The following is an 18,889-nucleotide window of genomic DNA, read 5'->3' on the forward strand; positions in this document are numbered from 1 at the left end:
CAGTCACGATGGAGAAAGGGAGCAAAAGAAATGGAAAGAGAAAAGTTGGTGGTAGATAAGAGATAAAATAAATGAAAATGGAGAGAAAAAAAGAGAAAATATGGAGGAGAGAGAGGAGGGGACGAAAATGAGACGTTGGGAGAGTGGGAATAGGTTGGTCAACTAGGTCTAGGTTTAACAAACCTCTTCTATAGCAAGGATGGGAAGGTTTTACAGGGGAGGGAGACATGGAGTGAAAAGGGGGATCATGCACCTTCAACTTAAGGTAAGTTTGACTCTTAATGGAGGAAAGGAATTTTCCTAAATATGATGACTATGGGGTGGACAGCAACTCATATAGCACATGGGAAAAAATGTTTAAAAATTTAATAAAAAGAATGTGAACATGGGGGCTTGAACTTAGGACCAGTAGGATAGTTAATGAGCATTTAAACCACTAGAAAAAAACTTCCTTGTTCTCAAATTTGCGCCACTAATAATAAATAAAAAAATGGGATGTGACAACTCTACCCTCCTTAAAAACAAATTTCTTCAAAATTTACCTGATGGAAAAAGGTGAGGATATTGTTGTTGCATCGAATCTTCTAGCTCCTAAGTGGCCTCATTAGAGTTGTGATTCCTCCACAAAAATTTCACGACTGGAATCTACTTCTTTCGTAAAATTTTGACCTCATGATAAAGGATCTTTATCGATTCCTCATTATATGACAAATCTGGACAAACCTCGATTTCCTCAATTGAAACTATATGAGAATGGTCAGATCGGTATCACCTCAACATAGACACGTGAAAAACGTCATGGATATAATCCAACTCCAGACCTAACTCTAACTGATATGCCACTGGTCTACTTGTCTTAACAATGCGATAGGGTCCAATGAACCATGGACTCAACTTTTCCTTATCGCCAAACCTGAACACTTTCTTCCAAGGTGAAACCTTAAGGAATACTCTATCACAAACATTGAATTCTATATCCTTCCTCCTCAAATCAAAGTATGACTTCTGTCAATCTAATGTTGCTCTCAAACGATCCTAGATAATCTTCACAGTATTCCTAGTCTCTTACACTAAATCCAGTCCTAACATTTTCTTTTTCCCCAGCTCAGTCCAACATAGAGGTGTCCTACACTTGCGTCCATAAAGAGCTTCATAAGAAGCCATCTGAAAGCTCTACTAAAAGCTTTTATTATATGTGAATTCATTATACGATAGATGTTCCTCCTTACTGCCTCGAAAATCAATCATGCAACCCCTCAATATATCCTCGAGAATCTAAATAACCCTCTTAGACTGCCAATCAGATTGCGGATGAAATGTTGTACTGAAGTTCAACCTCATACCAAGGTTTCATGCAACTTCTTCCAAAATTGAGACGTGAAATGAGGATTGATAGCAGTACTGTAACAACTCGTTTTTGGTGAAATCAGAATAGTGGTTTTGGGACCGCAAATCTGATGTTGAAAATTTTATTTTATTAATATTATAATGTTTGTAGCATGATATTAGTATCGTTCAAAATTTTCATGAAGAAATTTTATCGTTTGCATGCTTAATTTGATAAAAAGGACTAAATCGTATAAAGAGCAAAACTTTGTTCTATTAGGAAAAGTGTCAATTTGTCATGAAATTGAAACACGAGAGGCTTTAAGTGGTAAATAGACCATTAAAAATAGTAGTGGACAAGTTTGAACATCATTAATGGGATTTAGTAAGGTTGTATAAGTAAATAAATAATTAAATAACAAAATAAATAAAATAAAAACCAAATTACCTTGTCCATCTTCTCCTAGCCGAAACTTTGAGGAAGAAACCACCATTGTTGAACATTCAACACTCATCCAACCATTTTTCTTGTGCATGTAATTATTTTTCATCCCATTTTTAATGATTTTTATGTTTTTAGAGTCATAGCTTAATCTAGCTAGCCCGGGGACTAATTTACAAAACTGTTAAAAGTATAGGGTTTTACCATGAATGTATGTTAGTTTTTTTATGTTTGATGGATGAAAATTAATGCTTAATGATAGTTGAAAAACTTTAGTAAAGGAAATTTTGATGAATTTGTCATTTGGGGTTAAATTGAATAATAGAAAAATTTAGGGTTAAATTATAAAATAAAGGAAATGTAGAGTTTTCTAAGGGCATTAGTGATATTCGGTTATAGTGGGATTATATTAAATTGCATGAATTTACCTTTTTAGGAGCTAGGGACTAAATTGTATTCAATTCAAAATTTTAAAGGCAAAAGTGTAATTTTCCCAAAACATGATTTTTGGATTAAATTGAATAGAATGAAAATGAATGAGTTGAATTTGACTATATAGATCAAGAAAAGTAGCGTACGGATTTAGATATGGGAAAAGAAAAAGTATTGGATTAATTGATTGTAATTCTCCGTTCGTGTTTGAGGTAACATTGTATATTAATTAGCATTGAATTATGTTTGATCTAAATGCCTTTATGTTACATATACTGAAATTACGACTCTACAGAAATATCCAATGAATTTTTTATGACTTTCAGATCCTGTTTGAACCTTAGGAATATATATGATACAAATGACATGTCATTAGGGGTTATCGTGTTTTGGGAGCTAGTCTCATACGTCCTACTGGTGCCTGAGTTTCTGGCATCTATTGCAGTTACTTGATAGCTTTTGTGAGCAGCACCGTGTCGCTACGTCTTGACTGACAACTTGTCTAAGCAGACCCATTTATGGCTCGAGAGAGATCATTGATATGAGATATGAGTTAGTAGTGGTTTCGACCACATGTGGGCACTTAGTGTGCAAGGTTCCCGCATATCCCATATTATTATAGTGGTCCAACAGGTATGAAAAAGGGAAGGTTCGATAAATGCTCTAGTAAGTGATATTATGAAAGTATGAAAATGTATGAGTTGTTAATGATTGAAATATGCTCAGCCATTTGTTGAAAGTATGAATGCTTTAAAGTAATATATATAAAAGCTACAATGCTATGAGATGATTTGCTATGCTATGTCATTTGCTAACTTGAAAGGTTGTAATGCCAACCCATGTTGGATAGTTTCAAGTTGATTTTTATGCTTATAAGATGAAATGGTAAGTTTTGTTTATGAATTACGAACTTACTAAGCATTGCATGCTTACTTTGTGTTAATTTCTTTGTGTTTCTAGATAATCGGAAGCTCGTTTGGTTTGGAAGTTGTCGGTGATTTAATCACACTATCCATCAGTTATATCAGTATATTTTGAAGATTTTGAGTCTTGGTTATAATGGCATGTATAGGTGTTTTGTTTGATGAATTCTAGCCATTAAGTGTGGATTGTATATATATGGCATTATGGTTGATGATCTATTTGGTATGATGTATATTTATGTGGTATCTTGTGTGGTTGGTAACTTGATATTTGGTTGGCTAAAATTATGATATCGAAATGTTATAATATGATTTAGTGAATGGTGAAAAAGGGGATAGTTCATAATGTTGCTAATGACTTGATTTGGTAGTTTGAAAGTGATCATCTTTTGGTCAATTTGGTATGGTATGGTATAGGTTAGTTGTGAATATGGCTATTTTGTATTGATTATGCATGCATATTTTGTTTATGAACCTTGTGGAAAATATAGCATTGGGATGATCCAATTAGTAGTTTAGATGTGGAAAGAAGTGATTAAGTGTTTAAGTAAAATTCATTTGTTGAAATTGAGGTACCATTTCGGCATATTAGTTGAATGGTTAGGTTCTAGGTTGTTTAAGCTTGATTTTTGCATTTGTTAAGTGTGTTTTGGATGTTTGATTTTAGGTGCAATTGGCTTGTGTATGAGATGAGAGATTGGGTGAGAAAAATGGCTTGAAAGTGGCCTATTTTTCATCCACATGGGTAGAGACAGGGGCGTGTGTCTCAGCCATATGTGACACACGGCCAGGCGACACAGTCGTGTGTCCCTTGTAGTTTTCAAAGGGTTGCAACTCAGGTAGTTACATGGCCTAGCATACGACCTGGCACATGGGTGTGTGGGGTTATTTCGAAGGGTACACAGCCTGGCACACGGGTGTGTGGCTTGCCCGTCTGGCCCAAGTCAGTTAGTTACACAGGTGCAGGCACAGGCTGGGACATGGCCGTGTGTCCCTATTTTGAATGCCCACACGGCCTAAGACACTGGCATGCCTCTTGGCCGTGTGACCCCTGTAGTTTGAAAATTTTTAACTTTTTCCAAAAAAATTCATATGTTTTCGATTTAGTCCCAAATCATTTCCAATGTCTGTTTTGGGCCTTGAGGGCTCGTATAAGGGACCGTATGTATATTTTTTATTGATGTTTTAATTTTTTACCTTGTGATTTATTTATGCTAATAAATTGTTTGTGGTATGATGTTATGCTTCGATAATGCTCTGTAGCCCTAATCCGACGACGGAAAAGGGGTAGAGGTGTTACAACTAGAAAGAACATAGGTTTTTCCGCCTACTTATTGGTTAAATTGTTCCCATTTAGTTATACATAGCATACATTTTAACATTTTCAGTTTAGTAAATTGCATTTTATAACTCAATTAATCCTAGCCTATTTTATCCTTAATTTTACTATCTTTTTGCATTAATGTCGGTACATGAGTTAATTCCAGATTGCGTCCAGAATTGTCACCACACCCGACAGCTGTCTAGATAAGAACTAAAATTGCATGAGCTGTTTAGTCTAGTATAATCAACCTATACGTACAAGGACAGAATAATTTTGAGAAAAAGACACCTATACTGTGGGAAGAGAACATAAAAGGTGGATGTGAGAAGAAAAAGGGGGATTTTTTCTGGATCATCATCCTACTTTGAAGCTTGTAGCAATGGTAGCTTAGGCCTCTCACGAGTGAGCCAACGTGAAAACCAGATGCATAATAGCTTTTGACGAGGAGACCTAAGTGCGAGACAAGAGGGAATAGAGAGATTCAGTCAAGTTATCTAGGAATATTATTCTTCACTTGATTCTTTCTTGTTTCTTTCTAAATACTAGTGATTATTCTCTGTTTTCTATTTGTAAGGAGGTACACATGAATTCTTGGTTAAATGTTACTAATTCAATCTTGCTTTTATTGATTAATCTAAATGTTTTCAACATGAAAGTGTTATTGCAGTCATTGACACTGGAAAATACAGTGACAGTTTGAGCCAACAAGCATTACAACGGAAGTTGAGTAAGGATTCGAGGAATTTAGTCCACTTGTTCTTAATAGTGCCATGTTGCCATCATCGAAAAGTGGGGTTAATGTGCATGTTTAAGTCTCTGATTAAATAGAAGAGTGACGCTAGGTAAGATATACTTTGAATTTTATTGCCTCGACAATCACCTATCATTTTATACCTTGTGAGCACTTAGTATTTTGCTGAAGATTACATGTTGGGGATCCCAATTTATCATTATCATATTTTATTTTATTATTTTCTAGTTATTGTATTGACAATTATCTTCACAATTTATCTTGTTTATAACTAGTTATTGCACCAACATTAATAGACAAAAGACTACCATCCCTGTGGGATCGATATCCAGTAGACTCATATTTGTCTACTATACTTGCATCAACAGTATACGCTTGTGTCACGGACTTAGAATTTTCGCCTCACAATCCGTGCAGCCTTAGGCAGTTTCTTGCTCCCAAAAAGGACTAAGTCAGCCTAACTCCCACAATATAAGGATTTAATAGAAATCCTCCTCAAAACCAACACAAACGAAAGCAACTCAAAGCTAAACGAAGATGAACAAAGAACGAAATAAGAACAGGCCACAGAAAATTAAGGACACAAGAGAGAGAGAAATTTGAGTGAATACTCTCAAGAATTCTTATTGCTTAAAACTCAAGTGATTTACAATGAGGGGAGAGGCCTCTATTTATAGTAAAGCCTCCCTAAATCCAACGGTACATATCAAGTACATCAATGGCTAAGATTAAAAGGTATCTACAAATAAAAAATCTAAGATTAAAAAAATCATATCTTCAAAGATTACATATCATATCAAAGATCGCATATCCTCAAAGATTATGTTTCCATATGTGTCAAGCTTTTAAATGGACCTTCAATATCTACAAGCAACGGGTCAGTCTGATCGGGCCAAAAGACCTCCTTCCCACTTGATGGATTGCACAAATGTGTCACGGTTGCGGGCTCCCATACACAAACCATGACATTCTCCCCCACCGATTCTAGCAATGCCCTCGTCGCGTCCTTCACATGGTACAGATCTATCTTGTCTTGGAATAGCCACAAGACTTCGGCAGGTTCCCAACTTGTCTCAATATTGAGAAACCTCTTCCATCAGACTAGGTATTCATTCCGCGATCGATAGTACTTCCGTTTGATCACATGATCCACCTCGATATTTTTAACCTCTCGATCATAATTGACTTTTACCCCTATTGGTACTCGTTTGGACTTACTTCATTTTGGGTCTTCTCCATCTTCATGGAATAGCTTAAGCATACTTACATGGAATACTGGATGGACTTTGAGTTTTTCAGGCACCTCAAGCTTGTAGGCAACCTTGCCTACCTTCTTCACAACTCGAAATGGCCCCTGATATCGTCGCACAAGCCCCTTATGCAAACCATTATGTCACAAAATCAGGTGTAGTTTAGCAAGGACTGAGTCACCAACCTAATATTGCACATCTCTTCAATTCTGATTCACCCACTTCTTGTTGCGCTTACTTGCTTTATGTGGACAAGCTCTAGCTAAATCATTTTACTCTTGCCAATCTCTCGTAAACCGATAAGCATCTGGATTCGGTCCCGCATAACGAGTTGCAATAGCATTGGGTGTAAGTAGCTGTTACCCCACCACTATCTTGAACGGACTCTGGTTTTTCGCCTCACTTCGTTGTAAATTGTATGAAAATGAGCTACATCCAACAAATTTGGCCAATCCCTTTGTGTGGCACTCACATAGTATCGAAGATACGTCTCTAACAATGCATTCACTCGTTCTGTTTGCCCATCAGTTTGTGCATGCAAATTGGTTGAAAAGTTCATGTTTGAGCCTATGAACTTGAATAGCTCCATCTAGAACCGGCCTGTGAATTGTCGATCTCGATCACTGATGATAGACTGCGGTACTCCCCCATATTTCACCACATGTCTAAGAAACAAACGAGTTACCTTCTCAGCAGGACACTCATTGGTTTCAGGGATAAAAGTTGAATACTTCGAAAACTTGTCCACCACAACAAAAATACTTGCAAATCCAACAATTTTAGGCAAACCCACAATAAATTCCATGGATAAACTCTCCCATGGCTACTCCGGAATAGGTAAAGGTTGTAGCAAACCAGTAAGAGCCTTCAACTTGACCTTATCTTGTTGGTACACCAAACAAGTTTTCAATGCCAATAAAACCGATCCTCCAAGAGAGTCAAAGTGCGGTGCATACCTGGATGGCCAACCCATCTTGAATCATGACATTCCTTCATGACTTCCTTTCGCAAATTTCCAGTTGAGGCACATATAGACATTACCCCTGACTGTATAACAATTCTCCCTTGAGCCAAAACTGTCTCGTTCTTCTATCTTTGCCAGGTTCAATCAAATTCTTGGCATTTATATAAAAAAATAACTACATCAAATACAACAAGTAAAATTTATTTCACACCTTTTATGTAGATAAAAAATGCCACAATCCTTAGTATCGATTTCACTTTTATCTAAATCGAAAGATGTATCTAACACACTAGTAATGTTTATTGTTAGTATCCGTTGAAGATAATTTGTCACTAATAAATCAATTACTAATAGCCTCACTAGTACTTACCCCATGGTTTTAGACACTCAAATTGATGATTTCTTATGCGAAACTAAGTATCTCCCTTATGATTTTCATTTGGACCATCAAGAGCGTAAGGGATGAAGTTGCTCGCAAATAAAAATAAATAAATGAGTAACCATAATTCTTATGGTCCCTCTACCATTCGGCCAAGATAGGAAAACACTCAAGAGGGAAAATCGATGATCAAGTAATTCGCACTTACAAACTTTATCAAATCGAGATGGGTGATGGATAGAAATAGAAACTAGATCGGAGAGCTGAGTGACCTAAAAGAATCACTAAAGTAAGAGGATATAAGATTAATCAAAATAAATGGTTGATAATGAAAAAATGAAAAAATAGAAGAAATTCAACCACTAGCGACAATGGTGACGACGGCGGTTGAAGGTGGAAAATGGGAAGAGTGGTGCGATGGTCACAGAAAGGTGCAATGCTAGGAGGTGCTCAAGTCGGTCACGGTGGAGAAAGGAAGCAAAAGAAATGAAAAGAGAAAATGTGGTGGCTAGACAAGAGAGAAAATAAGTGAAAATAGAGAGAAAAAAGAGACAAAATATGGGGGAGAAGGAGGAGAGGACGACAATAAGAGGTTGGGAGAGTGGGAATAGGTTGGTCAACTAATTCTACGTTCAATGAACCTCTTGTATGGCAAGGATGAGAATATTTGGTAAGGGAGGGAGACATGGTGTGATAGATGATCAAAGCAGACCAATTCGGGAACATGTTGTTTCAATTTTGGATTATTTGAATCCAGGAATATTTAGATCACACATACTAGCTCAACAATTCAAGTTGAAACCAGTAATGTTTCAAATGTTACAAGCAATAGGATATTTTGGTGGATTACCCATTGAAGATCCAAGACTGCATTTAAGATATTTTCTAGAAGTTTATGACTCATTTAGACTATATGTTATTTCTAAAGACGTATTGCAGCTTAAATTGTTTCCATATTCTTTGAGAGATTGAGCAAGAGCATGGCTGAATGCTTTGCCATCGGGAATAGTGACGTTATGAAATGACCTTTGTCAGAGGTTTTTGTTACGGTATAATCTACCAAACATGAATGCCAAGCTTAGAAATGACACCTCATCTTTTCGACAATTAGAGAATGAAACACTGTATGAAGCGAGGGAACGATTTAAAAAATTACTTTGGAAATGCCCGATGCTTGGATTGTAGCACTAGACATAGATGGAGATATTTTATAATGGGTTGAATGTGTATACGAGGATGGTAGTTGATGCTTCTGCTAATGGTACCTGGTTGGATAAATGTTATAATGAAGCACATGAGATTTTGGAAAAAAAATTGCCAATAATGATTATCAATATCCTACAATGAGAGTTGGGACGGGTAAGAAAGCTGCTGGTACTGTGGAGCTTGACGTAATCGCTTCGTTAGCCCAAGTATCTTCTTTAGTTAATATGATCAAAACAATGAAGAGGCCCACTACAGTCCAGGAGATTAAATCAGCCAAATTATTGTGTGTTTATTACAGTGAAGACCATGTGTTTGATAAATGGCCATAAAACACAACATCTGTAAACTACATGGGTAGTTTTAACCGAAATAATAACCCTTATTCCAACCCCTACAATCTAGGGTAGAAGGAGCATTAGAAATTTTGTTGGAATAATCAAGGTGTAGGGAATTTAAACAATGTTATGAGACAGAACACTAATAGTGCACTGCCTGGTGACAATCATCCTATGCCAAGGCAAAATATTGAACAAGTTCAAGCATCATCTTCTACCTCCATTGAAGCCTTATTGAAGGAATATATGGCCAAGAATGGTGTTGTAATTCAAATCCAAGCTGTGCCCCTTAGAGCTCTTGAGAATCAAATGGGAAAGATAGTGAATGCTTTAAATTTAAGGCCACAAGGAGCATTGCCAAGCGATGTCGAGAATTCGATAACACAAGAAAAGGAATAGTGCAAAAACCATCACTCTTAGAAGTGGAACACAATTGGATGATGTTGTTCAATACACCACTGTAGAAGAGGACAACTCTGACTCAACCATAGAAAGAATTTAGAATCAACTAAAAAGTATACTGCACCTAAAAATGGCAAACAGAAGAATGTTGCAGTAGAATCAGATCATGTTGCCGATAAAAAAACCACTGCAAAACAATATTAGCAACTTAAGGGACGACCACCTCTACCTTTTCCTCAGTGATTCCATAATTCTAAATAGGATGTTCAGTTCAAAAGATTTTTGGATGTTTTGAAGCAACTCCATATCAACATACTGGTAGAAGAAGTTTTGGATCAAATGCCCAATTATGTAAAGTTTATGAAGGATATACTGTCAAAGAAGCGCAGATTGGGAGAATCTGAGACTGTTGGTCTCATTGAAGGGTGCACAATAATGTTGATGAATAAATTACCTCTAAAGTTGAAGGACCTAGAGGGTTTCACTATCCCATGTTGAATTGGAAATTATTATGTTAGTAAGGCATTATGTGATTTAAGAGCAAGTGTAAATCTAATGCCTATGTCTATTTTCAGAAAGCTGGGAATTGGGAAAGCAAGACCTACTACCGTTACGTTACAATTGGTTGATCAATCCTATATGCATCCAAAAGGTAAAATTGAAAATGTGCTGGTAAGAGTAGATAAATTTATTTTTTTTACGAATTTTCTTATTTTAGAATGTGAAGCTGACAAGATGTGAAAATTATTCTTGGAAGACATTTCGTGTTACTGATAGGACTTTAATTTTAATTGAAATGTAGAAAGGTGAACTGACGAAGAGGGTAAATGATAAGTAGATTATTTTCAATGTATTTGGTGCCTTGAAATGGGTTAATGTGAATGAAGAATGCTATGTTATTGGTTAATAGAAACAACAATAGAGGCAGAATTTGCAAAATTTTGCAATAGCAATTCTGATAGTGATGAAGACTCACTTGAGCAAAGTGGCGCAGTAATTGTTGAGGACATTGGTGAACTTATGAAAGCCAGGTAGTTTGTAGATAGACCAGGGAAAAAATTTGAATCCTTGGATTTATCAGATCGCTATTTTAATCCTCCTAAACCTTCTATAGAGGAAACTCCCACAATGGAGTTGAAACTTTTGTCGCAACATTTAAAATGTGCATATTTGAGAGACAACAACACTTTGTGGATAGTAATTTCGGTGAAGTTGACACCCGAGCAAGAGGTTAACTTGTTTGAAGTCCTTCGATGATCTAATAAGACCAAAGGATGGGCCCTTGCTAATATAAAGGGAATTAGAATTGTTCTCTGCATGCATAAAATTTGGTTGGATGATTGTCATCAAAATTCTATTGAACAACAAAAAAGACTGAATCTGATCATGAAAGAAGTTGCCAAGAAAGAGATTATCAAGTGGCTTGATGCTAGCACTATTTACTCGATTTCAGACAACTCATGGGTGAGTCTTATACAATGTGTACCCGAGAAAAGAGGTGTCACAGTAGTGAGTAATTATAACAACAAGCTTATTCTGACTCACACTGTCACGGGATGGAGAATATGTATGGACTATCACAAGCTTAACAAGGAAACCAGGAAGGACCATATTCCTTTACCATATATTGATCAGATGTTAGATAGATTAGCTGGGAAAGCTTTTTACTATTTTTGAATAGTTATTCAAGGTATAATAAGATTGCCATAGCTCTTAATGACTAGGAGAAAACCACATTCACGTGTTCTTATGGAACTTTTTCATTTAGACGGATGTCATTTAGGTTATGTAATGCCCCAACAACCTTTCAATGTTATATGATGGCCATATTCTTGGACATGGCGGAAAACTTCCTTGATGTCCTCATCGATGATTTCTCTATGTTTAGCAATGATTTTGAGGATTGCGTAAAGAATCTAGAATTGGTTTTGTGCCGTTGTGAAGAAACAAATCTTGTTTTAAACTGGGAAAATGTCATTTGATGGATCGCAAAGGAAATGTTCTCGGGCATAGGATATCGCAGCGAGGAATATAAATGGATAGAGCAAACACTGAAGTAATACAAAAAATTGCCACCTCCCACCAGTATCAAGCGTATTAGAAGTTTCTTAGGTCATGAGGGATTTTTTAGAAGATTCATTAAGGATTTCTCAAAGATATCTAAACCTTTGTGCACTTTGCTGAAGCAAAATAGACCTTTCAATTTTGATGAACATTGCTTGGTTGCTATTGAGAAAGTGAAGAAATGGCTAGTAGCAACACCAATTGTAATAGCTCCATAATGGACACTGCTTATTGAACTCATGTGTGACTCCAGCGATTATGTTGTTAGAGTAGTGTTGGGGTAAATGAAAGACAAAGTACTACGAGAAATGTATTATGTGAGCATAACCCTAACGGATGTTCAACTTAACTATACCATCATAGAAAAGGAGTTATTGGATGTGGTGTTCATATTCGATAAATTCTGCTTTTATCTAGTTGGTACCAAGGTCACAGTCTACACAGATCACTCTGCTATTAAGTATTTGGTGAGAAAGAAAGATGCCAAGCCAAGATTGATTAGGTGGATACTCTTATTGCAGTAGTTCAGCTTGGAGATTAGAGATCGAAAGGGGACTAAAAATCAAGTGGCTAATCACCTGTCGAGGTTAGAATCTAGAAACGAAGATGGCAATGACAAAATTATTAATGAAGATTTTCCAAATGAGCAGTTGTTAGTTGTCATGGCATTACCATGTTTTGTCCATATAGTGAACTTTTTAGTAAGTGGTGTGGTGTCACTTGATTTCAACAGCCAAAGAAGACTGAAATTCCTTCATGATGCCAAACATTATTATTGGGATGAACCCTTCCTATTTAAGCATTGTGCTGATAAGATAATTAGGAAGTGTGTCCTTGATGATGAAATATATAACATTCTGCAACATTGTTATTCAGCTCCTTACGGAGGACACTTTGGAGGAATGAGAACTACTGTCAAAGTACTTTAGTCAGGATTGTATTGGTTGAGTCTATTCAAGGATGCTCAGGAATTTTAACAGTCATGTTATCGTTGTGAAAGGACGGGAAATCTATCTAGGAGACACAAAATGTTGCTACAAAATATTCTAGAGATTGAGTTTTTTGATATTTAGGGAATAGATTTTATAGGTCCATTTCCACCATCAGTGGGCAACCTGTACATACTGTTGGCAGTGGACTGTGTATTTAAGTGGGTCGAAGTTGTTTTGTTTCCTACTATTGCAAAAGTTAGTAATTAAGTTCTTGCACAAGAACATTTTTACAATATTTGGTACGCCTAGAGCAATTAGTGATGATCTCATTTTGATTGTCAACTAATGGTTAATGCCTTGAATTGGTATGGGGTGAAACATAAGATTACCACATCATATCATCCCCCAAACAAATGGACAAGTTAAGATTTCTAATAGAGAAATTAAGAATATTTTAGAGAAAGTGGTGAACGCAACTCGTAACGATTGGTCCTCCAAACTGGATGAAGCTTTGTGGGCCTATCATAGTGTATTTAAAGCTTGTTTACAGAAAACCATGTCATGTACCTGTTGAGCGCGAGCACAAAGCATTTTGGGCAATTAAAAACCTGAACATGGATTGGGTCCCAACTGGCCATAAAAGGTTGTTAAAGTTGAATGAAATGGATGAATTTAGGGCACAGGCATATGGAAATGCTAAACTATATAGGGAGAAGACCAAGCATTTGCATGATAACAAAATAATGCCAAGGCAATTCGAACCAGGGCAACAGGTGTTGTTGTTCAACTATAGGCTCAATTTGTTCCTCGGTAAATTAAAATCTCACTGGTCAGGTCCCTTTGAAGTTGCTCAAGTATACCCACATGGAGCTGTTAGTATCAAAGACCTAAATATGGGGCTCACATTCAAAGTTAATAGACAACGATTGAAGCACTACTAGGGTGCTCATGTGGATTGTGACAAGCAATCCATTGACCTCTGAGATGTTTCAGTTAGCAGTTTTGTTTTTATTTTTCCTTTCATTAATTGCTTTACTTTTATTTTTTTATTATCTATTATCATTAATCATTTAATGTTGTTTTATTTCTATTTTTTATCTTAGTTAATGAGTAATTTTTTTGAGATTTTCAGAGACAGAAAAAAAGTATGGAATTATCAGTTGTGATTCTGCAAAATCAACTCAGCATAGTCAGGCTACCACTTTTGCTACTGCACATTTTCTTACAGCAGCACCCTCAACATCACGCATCTCTTTTGAACAACAAGTGTTGTAGTCCTTAAAGCAATTGGAGCAAAGGATTTCCCTTTTTGAGATTTAGTAGATTCAACTAGCTGAAGAGATGGTTAAGGCCCAGGAGCAACAGGCTCAATATTGAACTTATGTGATGAGCATAAATTTTACTCTTAAAAGATCCCTGCAGAAGAACTTTACAAAGCCAATGACAAAATTCATTACCATCTCTACCTCTTTGCTTCCAATTCCTGAAGCTGCAGAGGAGTCAACTAAAACTCCTACTGATAGAGTAGAATCCACAAATTTGGGAACCATTGCTGATGAAAGGGACACTGTTGCTAAGGATCCTGAAAAGACGAGGTCATTTAAATTGTGAGAATGAAGAAGAAGCAAAAGATGAAACGACCTGTAACAACCCGTTTTCAATGAAATCAGAACAGTGGTTTTGGGACCATAAAGTCAATGTCAAAATATTTATTTTATTAATATTTTAATGTCTATAGCGTGTTAGTAGTGTCGTATAAAAAGTTCGTTAAGAAATTTTATCGTTTACATGCTTAATTTGATAAAAGTAACTAAATTGCATAAGGTGCAAAATTAGAGATCTATAGTAAAAGGTGTCAAATTGCTATCAATTTTGAATATGAGTGGCCTTAAATGGTAATTAGACCATTAATATAATTGGTGGACAAAGTTGGACATCATTAATATAATTTATAAGGTTAATGTATAAGGTTAACTTGGTAAATTAATAAAACAACTTAAAATAAACTAAGTAAAAGAAAGATATCATCTTTCTTCTTCATCAATCGAAATTTTCACCTAAGGAAGCCATTAAAGACCTTTCAAGGTTCAGCCGTAGTCCATCATGCATGTAAGTGCATTTTTGTTCTGTTTTTAATTATTTTTATGTTTTTGGAGTCGTTGTAGCTTAATCTAGCTAGCTCGAGGACTAATTTGCAAAACTATTAAAATTTTAGGGTTTTACCATGAATGTATATGTATTTTTTGTGATGTTTGATGGAAGAAAATGAATGTTTGTTGTTAGTTAAACAACTTTTGTTAAGAGATTCTTGATGAATTTGTCAATTAGGGATTAAATTGAAAAATAGAAAAATATTCATGGTGAAATTTTGAAAAAAATGAAATGTAGGGCTTGCTAAAGACTTAAGTAAAATTCGGCTATAGTGGGTTGGCACCAAATTGCATGAATTTTCATTTTATAAGATTAAGGACTAAGTTGTAATGAATTTAAAGTTTTAGGGGGAAATCATAAATTTTCCAAAATATGATTTACGGATTGAATTGAATAGAATGGTGTTTGAATGAGTTAAATTTGATTATTTAGATCAAGAAAAGCATCGTACAGATTTAGATTGGGGAAAGGAAAAAGTGTTGGATTAGTCGGTCGTATTTCTTCATTTGTGATTGAGATAAGTTCTTACATTTAATAGCATTTTAATATGCTTGATTTAATTGCTATTTTGTTGTATTATGATATTACATCTCTATGGAAATATCCAACGAAGTTTCAACAACTTTCGAATCCCGTTTCAACCTTAGGAATATATAGGATACAAATGACATGTCATTAGGGGTTATCGTGTTTCGGGTGCTGGTCCTAAACGTCATACCGGTGGTGAGTTTTTGGCATGTGTTGTAGTTACTTAAAAACTTGTGTGAGCAGCATCGCGTAGCTATGCTCCGACTGGCAGCTTGTGTGAGCAGACCCACTTATGGCTCGAGAGAGCATTCATATGAGAAAAGAAAAAGAAATGATTTTGACCATATGTTAACACACAGTGTGTGGGATTCTCGCATATCTAAAATTATTCTAGTGGTTCAACGGGTATACAAAAGGGAAGGAACGATAGATGCTTTGATTAGTAATGCCATGAAAGCATGAAAAAGGTATGAGATGTTGGTGATTAAAGTTTACTAGCTATGTTCATAATAGTACGAATGCTTATATATATGTACATGAAAGTTTATTGTTGTGTAATGAATTTGGCTAAGTTATGTGTTAATCACTAATGTAAGTTGTTATTAGTGCTTAGGCTTGTGCCAAGCTATGTTGGATTAGTCCATTAGTTACTTTTAAGCTTATATATTGAAACGGTAAGCATTGTTTATGATTTGTGAACTTACTAAGCATTAAATGCTTAGTTTGTGTTATTTTCATGATATTTATAGATAATCAGAAGCTCATTTAGGTTGGAAGCTTGTTGGAGATCCATCACACTATTCGTAGGCTACATCGATAGATTTTGATGATTTTTAGTCATGGTTATAATGGCATTTATAGGTGTTTTTGTTTAATGATTTAGCCATTTCTTTTTGGCTTTTGTTTATGGCATTTTGGATGGTGAAGTGGTGCTAATTTTGACATTTATATATTTGGCCTTATAAGGGTTGATATCATGGCTTATGATGCTTGAATGATAGAAGATGGAATGGTAGTTAAAAATGCATGTTATAAATGGAATTTTGATATGTTTGAATATGGTGAATTGGCATAATTGTTATAGATGACATGTATGGCTATTTGTGTTAGATGTTGAACGACATATTTGGTACTTTTTGGTGTGAATTTGATAGGTAAGCAAAATGGTATGATTTGGCATAAACTTAGTTATAAATTAGTTGAACTTATGGCCAAATTCCGCTTATGGTTATTCATGTTTAATTGTTGTGATTGAGGTTCCTTTTAGGCATATTGGTTGTATGAATACTTACTTTATTATTTTAGCTTGTTGGTGCATAATTTGGTGCATTTTGAATGCTTGTTTACATGTGGAAAATTGCTTGTAGGTGTGTGCTTGTTTGGGTGAGAAAAATAGCTTTGAAATGGCCTATTTTTCGTCCACATGGCCAAATACATGGGCGTGTGTCTCAACCGTGTGTGACACACAACCAGGCGACACGACTGTGTATGCCCTATAGCTTACAAAGGGTTGCAACTTAGGCTACTACACGACCTAGCACACGGGCGAGTGAGGCCATCTCGAAGGGTAGACGACCTGGCACACAGGTGTGTAGCTTGGTCGTGTCACCCAAGTCAGAGAGTTACACGGGCACGAACACAGGCTAGGACATGGCCTTGTGTCCCTACATCGAATGCCCACATGACCAAAGATACGGGCGCGTGTCTCAGCCATGTGAGTCACACGACCTGGGCATACGGTTGTGTGACCCCTGCAGTTTGAAAATTTTCAAGTTTCTCTATAAAATTTTATATGTTTTTGATTTAGTCCCCGACTCGTTTCTAATGTGTTTTTAGGGCCTCGAGGGCTCATATAAGGGACTATATGCTTGAGTTTGAATAATATTGTTATGTTTTATGCTATCTTTTGTATATGTTGAATAAATGTTGTTGTATGATGTTAACTTCCGGTAATGCTCCGTAGCCGTAATCTAGCACAGATTCAGGCTAGGGGTGTTACATTTAGTGGTATCAGAGCTACAGTTTAGTCGATTCTCAAACTGGACATAGCAAATGTGACTGTAGAAATACATGCTATTATATAACCTGTAATAGTGTGATAATGCCTAGCACGTTTTGAAGTATATTTTGATATAGTAATGAATTCCAGCCGAGGCGACTCTGATGAAGTAGAAAGTGACACGCAAGCCTCCATTCATGGAGGAGAGTCGAGTGGTTCAAAGCCTGTATCTGAAGGTCGGGGAGGAGAGGCTAAGGTCAAGTTGCTCCAAATGATGAGTGAGTGGTTCACTGAGTTTGTTCGAACGAATCTGACTGCTCAATGACCTCCACCCCCACCTATTCCCCAACAGATTCCTATTATTCCTCAGGGTTTGGAACCATTACATGTGAATAAGCTGCCTACTGATAAAATCTATAAATATGGGGCCGAATAATTTAGGGCTATAGTTGAAGGTGATCCTAAGCGAGGAAAATTTTGGTTAGAGAACACAATTAGAGTTTTTGATGAGCTATCTTGTTCACCGACCAAATGTGTTAAATGTGTCATATCTCTATTGAAAGATTCAGCCTACAAATGGTGTAATATGTTGGTTTCTATTGTACTGAGGGAACGTGTAGTTTGGGAATTTTTCCAAACTGAGTTCAGAAAGAAATATATAAGTCAGAGGTTTCTCGATCAGAAACGCAAAGAATTCATTGATTTTAAATAGGATCGTCTGAAATTATCAAAATATGAAGGAGAATTCATCAAATTGAGCAAGTATGCCTGAGAATGTATTCCAACCGAGGTTGCTATGTGTAAACGGTTCGAAGATGGGTTAAATGAGGATATAAAGCTTTTAGTTGGGATTTTCAAGCTGAAAGAATCCGTTGTTTTAGTTGATAGAGCACATAAAGCCAATGAGCTTAGCAAAGAGAAAAGAAAATTTTAATTTGAAGCTAGAGACTTCGAATGCTCACATAGCCAGAGACAAAGTCGTGTGTCCTAGCCATTTAAGTCACACGACTTGGCCACACGGCCATGTGACCCTTGCTGTTTGATAATTTTCAAATTTTTTTGAAAAATTCTATATGTTTTTGATTTAGTCCCAACTCATTTCTAATGTGTTTTTAGGGCCTCAAAGGCTCGCATAAGGGACTATATGCTTGAGTTTGAATAATATTGTTATGTTTTATGCTATCTTTTGTATATGTTGAATAAATGTTGTTGTATGTTGTTAACTTCCGGTAATGCTCCGTAGCCATAATCTAGAGACGGGTACAGGCTAGAGGTGTTACATTTAGTGTTGTTAACTTCTGGTAATGCTCCATAGTCGTAATTTAGAGACGGATACAGGATAGAGGTGTTAGATTTAGTGGTATTAGAGCTACGGTTCAGCCGATTCTCGGACTGAATGTAGTGTATGTGACTCTAGAAATACATGCCATTATATAACATGTAATAGTGTGATAACTCTTAGCATGTTTTGAAATATTTTT

Source organism: Gossypium raimondii, chromosome 3 (genome assembly GCF_025698545.1).
Source record: "Gossypium raimondii isolate GPD5lz chromosome 3, ASM2569854v1, whole genome shotgun sequence".
Taxonomy (NCBI): Eukaryota; Viridiplantae; Streptophyta; class Magnoliopsida; order Malvales; family Malvaceae; genus Gossypium; species Gossypium raimondii.